Consider the following 14,641-nt stretch of genomic DNA (forward strand, 5'->3'; position numbering starts at 1 on the left):
AATATTAATGATGGCTGTCCACCAGGAAATATTTATTTATAACATATATACCTATCTATCTATCTGTATATATATGAACATACAAACATACACACATTCATAACATTATTAGAAACTTCCTTGTGAAGTTCTAAATAATTTTGTGAAGATTGTTGTTTTTGACATGTGCAATTTTCAGGTAAGGAATGTTGTTTGGCCTGTCTCAGGAGACCATATGAAATATTTTTAATGACTGTTTTTATTTAAAAATTTTTTTTTCACAACACATCTTATACAATTTTATTAATATTATTTTCTTTTATTTTTATTTAATCTTTTTTATTTGAGTATAGTTGACGCCCAATTTACATTAGTTTCAGGTGTACAACATAATGAATCAGCATCTCTGTATGTTATGCTATGCTCACCAGAAGTGGTGGGCTTTTAAAGTTAGGGCTTCTAAAGTAGTTTTCTACATTTATTTTCCTCATTGAACCTACAAAATGAATGTTGCATTATTAGTATTTATTATTATTATAAGCCTACAACAAATAGACAAACCATATTTCATGCTGAGTTCATTTGTCAAGAGAGTAACTTCTTTTTTCATTTTTTGTTTTCATTAAAACTTTTTTGGGGGGACCCTGGGGGCGCCTGGGTGGCTCAGTCGGTTAAGCGTCTGCCTTCGGCTCAGGTCATGATCCCAGGGTCCTGGGATCGAGTCCTGCATCAGGCTCCCTGCTCAGTGAGGAGCCTGCTTCTCCTCTGCCTGCCACTCCCCCTGCTTGTGCTCTCTCTCTCTCTCCCTCTCTCTCTCTCTGTCAAATAAGTAAAATCTTTAAAAAAAAATTTTTTTTATTCAGGTATAGTTAACATACAGTTTTATATTAGTTTCAGGCATATGATATAGTGATTCCACAATTTTATACATTTCTCAGTGCTCATCAAGATAAGTGTACTCTTAATCCTCTTTGTCTGTTTCACCTATCCCCTACCCACTTCCCCTCTGGCAGCCACCAATTTGTTCTCTGTATTTAAGAGTCTGTTTTTTTGTCTCTTTTGTTTGTTTGCTTTTGTTTGTTTATTTGTTTTGTTTCAAGTTTTTATAGGTAACATAGAGTGTAATATTAGTTTCAGGAGTAGAATTTAGTGGTACATCACTTAGATATAACACCCAGTGCTCATCACAAGTGCTGTCCTTAATATCCGTCACCCATTTAGCCCATCCCCTCACCCACATCCCCTCCATCAACCCTTAGTTTGTTCTCTGTATTTAAGAGTCTGGGTTTTTGTCTCTTTTTGTTTGTTTGTTTTGTTTCTTAAATTACACATATGAGTGAAATCATATGGTATTTGTCTTTCTCTGTCTCACTTATTTTGCTTAGCATTATATCCTCTAGGTCCATCCATGTTTTTGCAAATGACAAAATTTCATTCTTTTTTATGACTGAATAATATCCCATTGTGTATACATACATACATATATATATATACACACACATATATATATACACATATATACATACATACATACATATATATATGCCACATCTTCTTTACACCCCAAAAAACCAAAACACTAATTCAAAAAGACGTACGCACCTCTGTGTTTATTGCAGCATTATTTACAATAGCCAAGACATGGGAGAAACCCAAGTGTCCATTGATAGCTTAGTACCTCTGTTTTAACCATTGGATTGATTAGCTACAATATGTAGCTCAACAGCTCTAGGTCCTAGAAGTTTAGAAGAGAATCTCAGAGTACAAAGAGCATAATTCTCATAAAAATGGAACCTGCTAACCTTTGTTGACAACTTTCATAAGTGCTGTTAATCGTAACTGGTTTTATTCATCCATTCACTTGAAAACGAGAAGACCTACCAAAGGAAAGGATGCCCTACCTAAACAAGACTTGGCAGGGACTTGCCCCTATAAACGTGTTTTCAAATACTGCAGGTAGACTGTCACAGCCGTTACTGCCCTTTCTATGGAAAGCTTTGTGTCTTACCTAGAACAAGTGTTTTTAGGGGATAGGAAACAGTTATATTTTCACTGCTACTACTATGATCATCCTGCAAGAGTATTAAGTACCTACCAAAGGGTTTGTATAGACCATTTTTGAGCCCCTTCCCACCCCTGTTCAATTTCCACAAAGTTCCAAATGCATCCCATTTCATTAACTTTAAAATCTCGATTTGAAAAGTCTTTTATTTTATTTGTAATCACTAGATATGACAATTAGAGTAAACCAAACATCAGGATGCATGGATGACTCAGTCAGTAGTGCATGCGACTCTTGATCCCGGGGTTGTGAATTCAAGCCCCATGTTGGGCACAGAGTTTACTTTAAAAAAATGCAGAAAATTCTTAAAAAAAAAAAAAAAGCCAGACATTAGACAGACAGCCAGTCTGTCTCATTTCAAAAATTTCTATTTCCATTGGGAAAAACTATTTAGAAGGAAAACTAAACAGAAAATAGTTTCCCTTCTCAAACTATTTTCCTTTTAGAAGAGAAACTAGAAGGAAAACTTTAAACATGTAATTTCCATGAAATATGAGGTGATACCTTTTGAAAAATTTCTGCATTAACTGTGGATTGTGATTTTTTTTTACTCCATTTTATGGTGAATCTGCTTAATAAAATGGAAAAGGGAATTCAGAAGTTTGAATTCTCTGACCTTGCTATGTCTGGCTTGATCTTCCACAAATAACAAGCAACCCTCTGAGCCTCGGTTTGCACATTTCTTTAAAGGGGCTAATAGTTGTTACCCGTGTTATAGTTCTCTCTGAAGATGAAGTGCGTGGTCCCATGATGGGACGTCTAAATGCTGTAGTGCAAGAGAGACATAAATGCTTTATTGCAGCTGTTTATGCTTGTCCCAGCTTATCCCAGGCCTGTGGTCTGGGGTTTCTGGAGTTTCCTTCTGGTTGCCAGTGCTAGAACACACTAAGGCACTATGATCCATTACTTCCTGACTTCCCTGCAACACTGCCCCGATCAAAGTCAGGGGAGAAGCATCAGAGCACATCACCAGACCAGCAAGCCCTAGGACCTTACTTTGCAGTTTTTAGGCTCAAGTCCACCATTTGATACAGAAATCATTTTCTTTCCCATGACGACAGTGTTACTTGTTTGTGACCTAATTCTATCTAAGCCCTCCCAGACTTCCCCCCCAAGTCAGTTTTTCCGAGACCATATGTGACTCTGCCCCTATTTTCTGATTCTATTTAAAATTTTTAATTAGGATTTTTTTCTTTTGAATGATAAGGTGGGGTCCAATTTCTAGGGCAGCCCTGAGAGGTGAATGCATGGGGCAGCTTTGACCGAAGATCTTTACCTTTTCTAGCTAGATTTCTACTGTGCACTCATCTGCCCTACTCTTGTGGCTTAGCAGAATACAAATAATTTCACAGTTCAGCTGTGGTCTTTCTCCCTCTCTGAGGTCTGGCTGACTTTCATAGTTTCTCCTAAATTTACTACTGTAATGCCTTCTATTTTTACTAGCTAACCTGGTAACTTTTTTCCTTTTTCAATACCACCGATTACTACTCTGATCAATACTTCCAGTACCACTGAGGTAGAACTGGATTGAGAATCAAGAAAACTGTGTTTTGGGTTTAACCCAGCAGTGTGATCTTAAGTCACTTCACCTTCTGGGGCCTCACATGTTTTCCTTTCTGTAAACTGAGAGAGAATCCAAAGTCCTTTTCTGCTGATGCTATATGAAATATTGACCTTTCCCTGTTAGACACAGAGAAAGAAATGGCAAAAGAAACACAGTGCCCTCCTGATTTGAAAGTACAGTCACACAGGGAGGCTTCCCAGAGCACATCATTTCTATTCCCATTTTTATTCACTGGCTAGGTGGTAAGTTTCCATATAAATATTTATATGTCTACATATGTGTGCATTGATAACATTTTAAAAAATAATAGTTTTCCCAGGAGAGGAGTCTAAGGAGCTTTGACCTTCATTTGTCTATAGAATTCTCATCATGAAGTGAATATCAATGATGAAGGTGACTGTCATGGAAAAGTAAGTGACTGTTTACATTTCCAATAAAAGTGTGCCTTTTAATGTATTTCTGAAATGGAGAACTTTTCTTTTATGGAAATAATTCAAAACTTCCCCATGGTTTTAAAAGGCACACCGGGACTGATGCGATCCCCAGGCATGGCTGATATCAACCAATCCGACAACTGTCTTTGCCCCTCACACTACAGAGCATCAAGCTCGACTAGGTTCAATTTCCTAGGCAGTCCTGACTATTCTTAGCTCTGTGGGATGCCTCATGCAGAGGACAAAGAAATATATTAAATCAGGGTTAAAGTTACTATTTTTTTGGTCCAATAGATTGTTTTTTAAAACTTAATGTAAAAGAAATACCTAAAGTGGAGTCATTCAGCACTGAGCTGGCCGTTCATGCTGATAGGAGCAGAGAAGAGCTCTGCCATGAAATTTGCCCACCCTCTGCCATTGAGCAAGGAGCAGAGAGGGGTGTTGGCCCATCCACAGCACATTTCTCTAGTTTCACCATCCCTCCTTCAGAAGACAAAGATCACAAGCTCTACTCAGGTCTAAGGTGGCAGGGGATGCTGAGGGCATCAAGATGGCATTTGCTTCTGCCCCTCATTTAATACCAGAAGGAAATATCACTTCCTGTCTCTCTATATCTAACCATCCTTTTTCCCCAGCCCCTACTTCTTCCTGCTCTAGTGGCTTTTCTATTACAGCAGTAAATGGGAATCTGGCTTATGATAGTGATAGGGACATCAGAGTCCAGGTTTGAGGTTCACGGTTGTGGGAGGGAGAGGGGAGGGTACAGGTAGTGAGGTGAAGTTGAGTCCTGACCTAAAGAAGATAATGACATGGTAAAGACTGGAGTCATAAAACATTTTTCATCATAAAACCATATGTGGTGTGTATCAAATCCTAATACTCATATGACCTTGGTTGGCCTCGACATATTTTTCCTAGGATTATGTGTAGACTTTTGTGCATATATGTGCTGCTACCAGCAAAGCTTCCGCCATAAAGAGATGTCATACGTACAAAAAACAATTTCGTTGTTTGCCAATTGGTGTTATCTTTATTTCATGTTTTTATAGTGACCATTTGTTTTTTTTTAAACTGTGATCTTAAGAAGCTTTATTTTTCCTTCTCGAAATTCAGAGTTGTGTTAGAGCTAGGAGAACGTAGTCAATATGTTCATGTGGAAATGCCTTTAGATTGATAATATGTAGCCTCAGTAGTTGGATTATAACAAGAAATAAAATTTTGAAATTTGCTTGATTATCTCTATTGAATCTAGCAAGAATATAATTTTTAGAAAAAGAAAGTGTTTTTAAAGATATATTTTACCCTTCTATTTTAACTCTGCCTGTTTCATGTGTAAATACCGCATTATCCCTCTAAACATGTGAGTGACAGATTTGCCTTCTTATTTTTCACGTTTTCTATTTCTTCAGAGATTGTGTAATTCATATTTATATCGCTATTATCTGCGTTTCAAAAGACTGCTTATCTAAGAGGTAAAGCTGACAACTCTTCTTTACCTGATTAGAAACTTCTTGAGGGGAGTTCCAGCTTTACTTTGGCACTCAACACAGTACCAGGCATGAATTAGATGCTTCAGGAATCTTTATTGAAGAATAAAGAGATCCTAAGACTACATATGCATTAAGTTCCATTTCTTTTTCCATTGTCCCCTTTTGTGACCCAGTGTCGTAAAATTGACATTCTAGAATGCTGAAAAGGTGGAGGGAGAACTAGATTGTTCAGAGTCTTCCCATCCTTCTGCCCCCATAAGCTTGCTAAGCCTGTTTCCATAGCCAGGAAGACACATGCTTGTAAACACCCTTGGATGGAAGTAATAGATTGTTGATGTAATTCTCCCAGAATTGTGATGTATCCTTTAAGTTTAAAAGGCATTTTTAGATTAAACAAAGATGAAGCTCCAGAGATCCTGCCAGAGGGTTCCTTGAATGGTCATGACTGCTGTCATTGGCATAGTTTTGCTCCTGGCTCTGGGGGTGGAAGGAAGGTAGGTTGAGAGATATATCCCTTCAGCCACTTAAGCAGAGAGCTGGTACCACATAAGACAGAAATTGGTTAAACTTCAGTGGACAGAGGCTGAGAGAATTAAAGAATGGTGTATGCTTGAGAATAATTTCTACTCCTGAATTAGTATTTATTTATAAATCTGGAACAGAATAGAGGGAGGGAATATTTCTGCAGCTTTGAGAGTAAAATATTCCTTCTGACTTAAAGGTAGAAAATATGAAATAAAATTTGTAATTATATATACATACTAACTTAAAATTTGGCAGGAGTTTTTATTGGCGTCCTATGCTTTTTGCTTGTTTTCTATTATTGTCCCGTGCTTACTAAGGGAGGGTTGGGATTATCTCTATTATTTTCATATCACCAAATTAATAATAGTTTATTTAGTTCAACATTTTCTGTTATACACCTGCCGTATTTTGTGAACTGTTTTGCAAATGCTAAGTTTATCAGTGAACAATAGCTTATAGAATAACCGACATCACATCTAGCTTGTTATTCTGCTTGGAACTGAGCTCGACAATTCATATTATGATCAATGCCAGTTTTCTAATTATTTCTCTCCCACTTATATCAAAATGGCAGAATAAAAAGCATAATTGAATTGATTTAGTATCTGAAATAAGGTAGCAATAAGAGCTTTGCTGAATTTAAATAATGAGAAAGAATTTACACTGTGAAAGATGGAATAGAAGGATCAGAGTTAGGAAACTCATTGAGCAAGTGTATATGACAAATGGAAGGACACAAACCAGATATTTAACCACTGGAACTGGACTCAAGAACCTGACATTACTCTGAGTTTTTATCTTTTGCTCTCTTTCTCTGCCTGTTCACTGGAGCTAGTTCATGACTTCAGTTATCTCTGTGATTGGTTAACTGCATATTTGATAAACCCGTGGGTTTCATTTCATTATTTTATGCAGTGCAAGTAGAAACTGGATCAAGAATTTGATGAGGTGATAATATATTCTATTTATAAAGATTCTGTGTTAAATGAGATTCCCAATAAAAGAGCATGCATCACAGATTTGGGGACACATGATTTATTGAGGAAGTGGTCTTCAGAGAAACCTGTAGGGAGATGAGAGAAGTAGGGGAGAGGTGGGGAAGCAGGCAAGTGAAGATGTGGTCTGTATGGCTGCAGGGAAAATCGCCCCTTGGCCTGATCCACTGGGTGGGTGTTATGTTCTTGGGGAATGGAGTGTACCAGTAGGTGTAGAGAATCTGGGCAGGGCACTAACACTGACTGCCACACGGACAAAACCCAAGGACAGTAGATTTAATAGTACCTCTAATTGCAAGAATCACTGCCAGTTCATTTGGTCATTTGATCGAAACAAAGAACATAAGAGAAGAATTATTTTTTACATTTCCTTTTTATTCATTAGAAAATTTAGAACCAAATATGGTCATTTTACTTTTGCATGTATAAATATTTTAATGTCTCTATAAATATTTTAGCATTGTGTTTCATGTTCCTTCAAAATAATAAGTTCTTACTAAAAAATTAATAAGACAGGAGAGTCTAACCTATTTTCAGAGAGCATCACAAATGGTGATCAAGAGTCTTTTAATTTTCAGGACTCTTGGATTTTTAAAGTATTAACAATCTGGCAAGAAATAAAGGATTTCTGAGTGAAATAGGTTGTAGCACATAGGTGTTTAAGAATAGAAGCACAAATTCTGGCTCTGCTACTAACTCGTCTAAATTCAATGTCTATAGGAAATTCCATAATATGTTATAGGTATATTATATGTAATTTATATTCATTTATTAAAAATTTATGGACTATATTATTCTAAGTATGAAAGGCATCTACGGAAGTGTACTGAATTGAACTGCAGTAAGATATGAAGACACGACGGCCATCGCTCACAGGGAGACATTCCCACTAGAGGCAGGAGATGTTCCCTGTTCATCTTTCCCAGTCCCAATTCAGTTTCAGCACCTTTCCATTCCATTATACTTTATTTCTATTACTTAGTTTATACTTCCTCAAGGCAGGTGGGAAAAAAGGGTTGTCTACACATTCTTTATGATTTTCCTAACATAGTGCTCCTCATCTTTCAAGCACTATTGATCAGTCATTTTCCTGAAGTTTAAATAAAAGCCAGGAAATGTTGATATTTTTCCTTCAAAAGTCATGATACAATGAAATGAATACTGTTTGCTAATATCAGCATAGATTAGAATCTCAGAGAAGAAGCTATGTGCTTTTTCTTTTTCTTTTCTTTTTTTTTCTTTTTTTTGGTAAAGTAATTTTATAAGTAGTTGGATTATTCCCCTTATAATTTTTTTTTTAAACTTTTATGTAGTGCCTCTTCCTGTGGGCTTAGTGCTATTTGTGTGTATTCGTGTGTGTGTGTGTGTGTGTGTGTGTGTGTGTGTGTGTGTGTGTGTGTAAGTTTTCAATTAGTTTCCAAAGTCTTCAAGGCTTTCAACTACTATACTATCCTGCCAAGCTGAATAATTTTCTTAGGAATATTTAATCACAGATCTTAATAAGATGTGGAATATAGGCATAGAAGTTGGTTTGATACTTTTTTTTCCCCAGCATGTCAATAAAATTTGCTGAATTTTATTATTAGTTGGGGCGAGAGGAGTGCATATCTTTTTAGGTGCTAAGTGATAGTACATCACATCCCTGCCAAACTGTTATTTTTAAATTTTAGAAAACTCAGCTATTTATTCCTATTCCCTTTTGACAAATATAGGTAGTTAAAGCATCTTATTTCTGGGACTGGAAGAAAGTAAAAGAAAAGCTTTATATTATACTATCATTAAGAGAGATACTGCAGGGACGTATGGGTGGCTCAGTCAGTTAAGTGTCTGCATTTGGCTCAGGTCGTGATCCTAGGGTCCTGGGATCAAGCCCTGCATTGGGCTCTCTGCCCAGAGGGGAGTCTGCTTCTCCCTTTCACTCTCCCTCTGTGCTCTCTCTCTCTCTCTCTCTCTCTCAAATAGATAGATAAATAGATAGATAGATAGATAGATAGATAGATAGATAGATAGATAGATAGATAGAAGAGATACTGCAATTCTTGGTTATTTAAGTGCAAAGTTTTGTTTATATGAAATTGCTATCCTTTAGCAGTTGTTTGCCCCAAGGATTTTTAGAGCACTAAAGATTTTTATATTCACAGTGTATGTTGCATTTGTAGTTAAATGTTCTATAAACATCAAAAAGAAATTTATAGCAATGAAGTGCCTAGTACTTATGTTTCATTGCTTTATGGGAGCTATTACATCATGTTTCAAGAAATTGAAGTATTTAAGTGAGCGGGGGAATATTTTGATAATGAATGGTTAAGTAAAATCATGTTTGGCATATATTCTTCTCTGTTCTTACATATCTGAAAGCTGATTGGGAAATAAAAGACTTCCTTTTGCTCTGGCTGGCAAAATATGTTAAGGTTTATCCCAGACCTGGGCCTGAGTCCCTCCAGTGTCCTCCACTAGTCTATCTAGTTGCTCACTGAACGTCTTAAGTAGCTTCGTGAACATGATATTGCACAAGGTAAGGAGTCAGTCAAGCATACGATAGTAATGGCACTGACAAGCTAAGTATAATATCAAATAAATGCCTTTGACATTTGCAAAGATATCAAATACGACAGATGACTAGGTCCACATTGATCAAGTTTCTTTAATACTCTAGACCAGGACTCATTGAAAGAAATTTAGAACACCGCATGCCCCAAGTTAAAAATTCCGAGTTGTTCTTGACTTCTAAGCAGAGGATATATGAGAAATAATGCCTAAATGAGTCAGGCGCTTGAGATGAAATAGGAAACCTGGAGAGAAGCCATCTGTTTTCACCGAAAAGAATAGCACCTCTCATAAAGGTTTTAAAATACATCATAAAAGATACTGTGAAACTGTAGCTATTGAAGAAAAATGAAACCTAACAATTTTCAAGTTCTGACTACTTTTTTCTTTGACTTGTGTTATAATTATCCTAATTTCTATTTGGCATTTTCAGTTTCAACTAGAGATGATGGAATCAATAGAGGATTTTTGGCAAATGTAAGTGTAGATTTTAAAAAATGCATTTTATTTTGCTTCAGCAAAAAATTAGCAAAATGAACAAATTTTCTGCCTAACTAGGTGCTAGATATCTAAATTCATTCATTCATTCATTGAATGAGTATTTATATACATAGTGACCTTATAGTTTATTATAAAAGCTTATTATTCAATTCCTCTGAGTATTAAAAAGGGATTAAATATAATTAAAATTATATAATTGTTGAAATATTTATTAATCAACAGATTGATTTTACTATATTGATATAGATATAAAATGTCTTTTTCAAGACCATTTAAAATTCATTTTTTCTAAAATATAAAAATAACATATCCATGTATATTAAAACAATTTTTTTACAAATTATTTTGATTTTATGAACACTTAAAAAACAAGCATAATAATTATTCTTGGTACCTATTAATATATTTTATTTTCTGAGCCCTATAAGGTAGTGTCATTGGTATCTGTGTGAAATTGTTGACACTTCTAACTGACTATCTCTGTAGGTCATAATATTTTTTTTTTAAAGATTTTATTTATTTATTTGACACAGATAGAGACAGCCAGCGAGAGAGGGAACACAAGCAGGGGAAGTGGGAGAGGAAGAAGCAGGCTCCTAGCGGAGGAGCCTGATGTGGGGCTCGATCCCGTAACACCGGGATCACGCCCTGAGCCGAATGCAGGTGCTTAACCGCTGTGCCACCCAGGCGCCCCTGTAGGTCATAATATTTTTGAGAAAATACTTTCTTTAATGTCAAAGGACCTGTGAAGCTCATAGCATATTCTATTAAAATGGAAGATTGTACAAATTCATTTTAGTACTGTTTTAGTCTAAATATTTCCTCAGACATCATTTTTTTGCCTCCATTCAAATGACTTTTTTTCCCACAAACTTATTTTCTACATAAAAAACTCATCAAGTAAGTTGTCTCTATGTGTTATTTTGAATATTTTACCCAATTTTGAGACTACAAAGTTACAGACCTTTAATGGTCCAAGATCCTTCTGAGGGTCTCACTCACAGACCCATGAAATCTATTCACTTAATAAATCTATTCACAGCAAGCACCTACAGAATAAGAACAGATGTGTGAGAAACATCATGACACATTAAATATGGTAAAAATGGTTACAACATCATTGCATTTAAAGTGACCTTCCTCTTACTGAGGGAGCCTCCTTCATGTCCTGCCTCAACCAGCCCCTCATAAGACTCACTGGGCTAGCAGAGGCTTGTGCCGTGTGGCGTTGTCGTCCTACATCCTTTGGTCTACTCACATCTTCCCAAACTTCTTTCAGCATCCAAGTCATCAGTCTGTAGTGAGGTTTTAATGAGTGACAGTAGCTTTCCAGTGTTCAACTTGCATAAATAATAAATACTGGAGTTGCAAATTTAAATGCCCTGAGGGCCAGACCCATCTAGTAAAAGTGTGAAACATCTGACCTGAGATAAAAGGTGTGTATGGGGTGGAGGGGAGAGCTATGTTGAATCAGAAAGCATATTCCCTATGAAGAGGTATCCAGATTCACTTGGTTAAAAAAAACAACCACCTAGGAACGTGAAGTAGGATGTCCCTTCAGTGCTAACTCTGCCCACTGGTTCTCTGTTTTATGCTTTATAAACAGGGAGCATTAAGCTGGAAACTGACACATGCCAGGAACGTTGAAATGTGAGCGTGAGGAGGGAATCTGGGGCAAGTGCCATTTGGGAACATCTCCATCTTACCTCATAAACCTGTGTGTCCTCTGCGGGGTTGGTCCTCCCTGTTTGTTATAACCTCTAAAACGCAGGGGAGACAAGAACTCCCTGCGCTCTAATCACAGCTGTTAAGAACAACCAGGGTCCTTGTTCCTCTTAGCACTCATTCCACTCAAACAGTTAAGGCTCAAGTGGGCAAAAAAAATCCCAAAACAAAAACAACTCCCCCGCCCCGTTTTCATAACACTTTCTGAAGTGTTAATGAAATGCTTATTGTTAACGGTCAGGTTAGCCACTACCAGCATGAGTGCAGAGAGCCCTAAAGCTCATGCTGTATTTGTTGACTGACTGACTAGCTGTGCTTTTTCACAGGGAAATGATGTGCAGGTGGATACTTAATGAATATGCCTTATGGAAATCTTAAACAAATGTAAATATCATTAAGGTGTCAGTATGTATTGAGCTCTTAGGCAGTTTCTTTATGGGCACAATGAACCAAGCTTATTATTTAGTGGGTTGTCCCACTTATTTTTTTTTTCACCTGAATTTCATAGGCATTTCCTCCCCCCCCCCCCACCCCACCAAATTTGTCTTTACACCAGAATGACCTGGGGAGGTTCGAAAACAGCTGATGCCCAAGTCCCACTCCCAGAGATGGTGGTTTCCTTTGTCTGGTCTGGAGCCTGGGTGTTGGAATTTTTGAAAGGTTCACAGTGTTTCTAATACGTAGGCAAGTTTGGGACCATTTCTCTCAGGTGGTTTTAGGAAGTTTAGTTTGGGAATATTTTGACATATGTTACCGGGTCATAACCATCCAGTATCAAAGCTGAAGAGAAATCAGGAGGAGGAATCTTTTGGTGTCAGGAGACTACACAAAAAAGAAGCAGGAATGAAGGCAAAGAAGGATAAGGGGGGAGCTGGCTTCCCTGGGACCCACACATTGCCACGGGGCCATGCAAGTTTCAGTAAGGGTTACCTTGCCCCCAGGGCTGACTCCAGAACCTGACTTGGGTTCCTTACAGAGCAGCTTTGACTGTGGGTTTCTTCTGACACCCAAAACAGATTCCCCTAAAAGAATGCCAGCCTTTCTATAAAGGTGACCAACATCCCTATGCCTGGGCTTGGGCTCTAATTATTCAACTAGTTTACCTCTCCAGTTATCAGGACAGGTATGTCCTCACCTCCTTCCAGCTCATAATACAGAGTACAGCTTATGATTTTTGCCTGTTTGAATATAGTGTCATTTCCATAAACTTCCTTCCAATCGACCATCCCTCCCACCAGCAAATGACCCTCTCTCCCAATTCTCCATGTGCTTTAACTTATTCTTTACCTCTCATTGAATGTTAGTAAGTATTGCCATTCTCCCAGGGGGTGGCTTACTTTTCATAATCATTACTTAGACAATACGGCTGTGAACTGCTGTGAGATAAAAGAGTGCATGGAATTATGACTATTAATATTGTTAGTGTTACTTAATTTAAAAAATTACAGTGTTGCATAAATGAGAACATCTTAAAATATAGTTTGCAATTTGCATTTTCTGAATGAAGAATTTTTACTAATTTTAACATCTTTTTATTTTCACTATGCTGTCATTCCCACATGAATAAGAGCTAACACCAAGATTGTATATTCACTATTTTTCATGGCAAACTATTTAGGTGAGGGTTTTTTTTTTTTTAATGAGGTCAGTTTTAAATAGGTCACTCTAAGTTATAAATATACCTGATGTTAATGTTATGTCGTTTGCCAGAATTTTCACTGCTTATATGTTAAGTGATGAAAATTATGTTAAGTGAGGAAAATTCACAATGAAAAGTTACATTATTTAAGGAAAACTTACATGTCTACTATGCTTTCTAAAAGATGACAAGACCATCTTGAGTGTATAAATAATAGTCCCTATTTACTAAAATAAGTCTAAAAGGTAGTGTTGAAAAATACTGAATCTTAAAATACAATCTTGTCACAAAGTAGGTAAATTTGAATTTTTAAATGCTGTTAAACTTTGTCTCATAATTTTTCCCTTCTGATGGGCCCTGAGTTCCAAATATTATTAAAGTTTCTCTACCAGTATTCAAGGCAAAAATAAAACATGAATTTCAACAGTTTTCTGACCAGACGCTTTTAGTCCTATTTATTTTAGTAGAGCCCAAGTGGCAGATGTGGTTTAAAGACTAATTTTTTAATCTCTAAAATAGATTATATGCAGGAAAACATGAAGAGGGTAGGGTTTGGGCCAAATACAGCATTGAGGAAGCCGACTTGGGAGCAGATGAGTGAAGATGACATTTTCCTAGTCAATGACAATTATCAGGAGTCTCTCATCTGATTTTCCTGCTGCGTTTTCACAACAGTTCATTGACTTGTCTATAAAAGTAAAGCTTGGAGTCAATTAAGGTATGACAACATAGGAATTCAATAGGAAACCCAGGGTAATCATAAGATAAGGTAAATGTAGATTTTAATTCGGAAGTTTGAGAAAACAGCTGCACAAGAGCAACAACTTTTGATGTGAAGTGGATCTTGACAGAAGCTCAGATCCCTGATATTTCAGTCCTGTTCATTTGTCAACATAAAGGCGAGATAGAGTCTTATGGGATTAAGCAAACTCCGTGGCTAAAAATATAGTTTGACATTTCTTGAATGCACTTGACAAGACTCCACATAAAATTATATTAGTATTCTTTCCAGCTAAGAGAAGATTTTTAAGGGAGGCTGAGTTCTTTTATTCAAATTCAGATTTAATCCTTGGTTGCCATGGCATCCTTAAAAAATTAATCATATATTGTTGAGTTTTAGATGTTGGGTATAGGGTGTTTTAGTACAGATGGAAAACAATAAACTTTAGGAACGTTCTTG

At 36.7% G+C, this 14,641-nt stretch overlaps 1 protein-coding gene across 9 annotated transcripts in view; it reads left to right on the plus strand.

Annotated features, from left to right (window-relative positions):
• The window catches only part of TMEM117 (transmembrane protein 117), a 488,268-nt gene that overhangs the window by 263,040 nt on the left and 210,587 nt on the right, over positions 1–14,641 (plus strand). The window lies entirely within an intron of this gene.

The sequence above is a fragment of the Ursus americanus genome, chromosome 25 (assembly GCF_024610735.1).
Source record: "Ursus americanus isolate L20-20 chromosome 25, mUrsAme1.1.p, whole genome shotgun sequence".
NCBI classification, from domain to species: Eukaryota; Metazoa; Chordata; class Mammalia; order Carnivora; family Ursidae; genus Ursus; species Ursus americanus.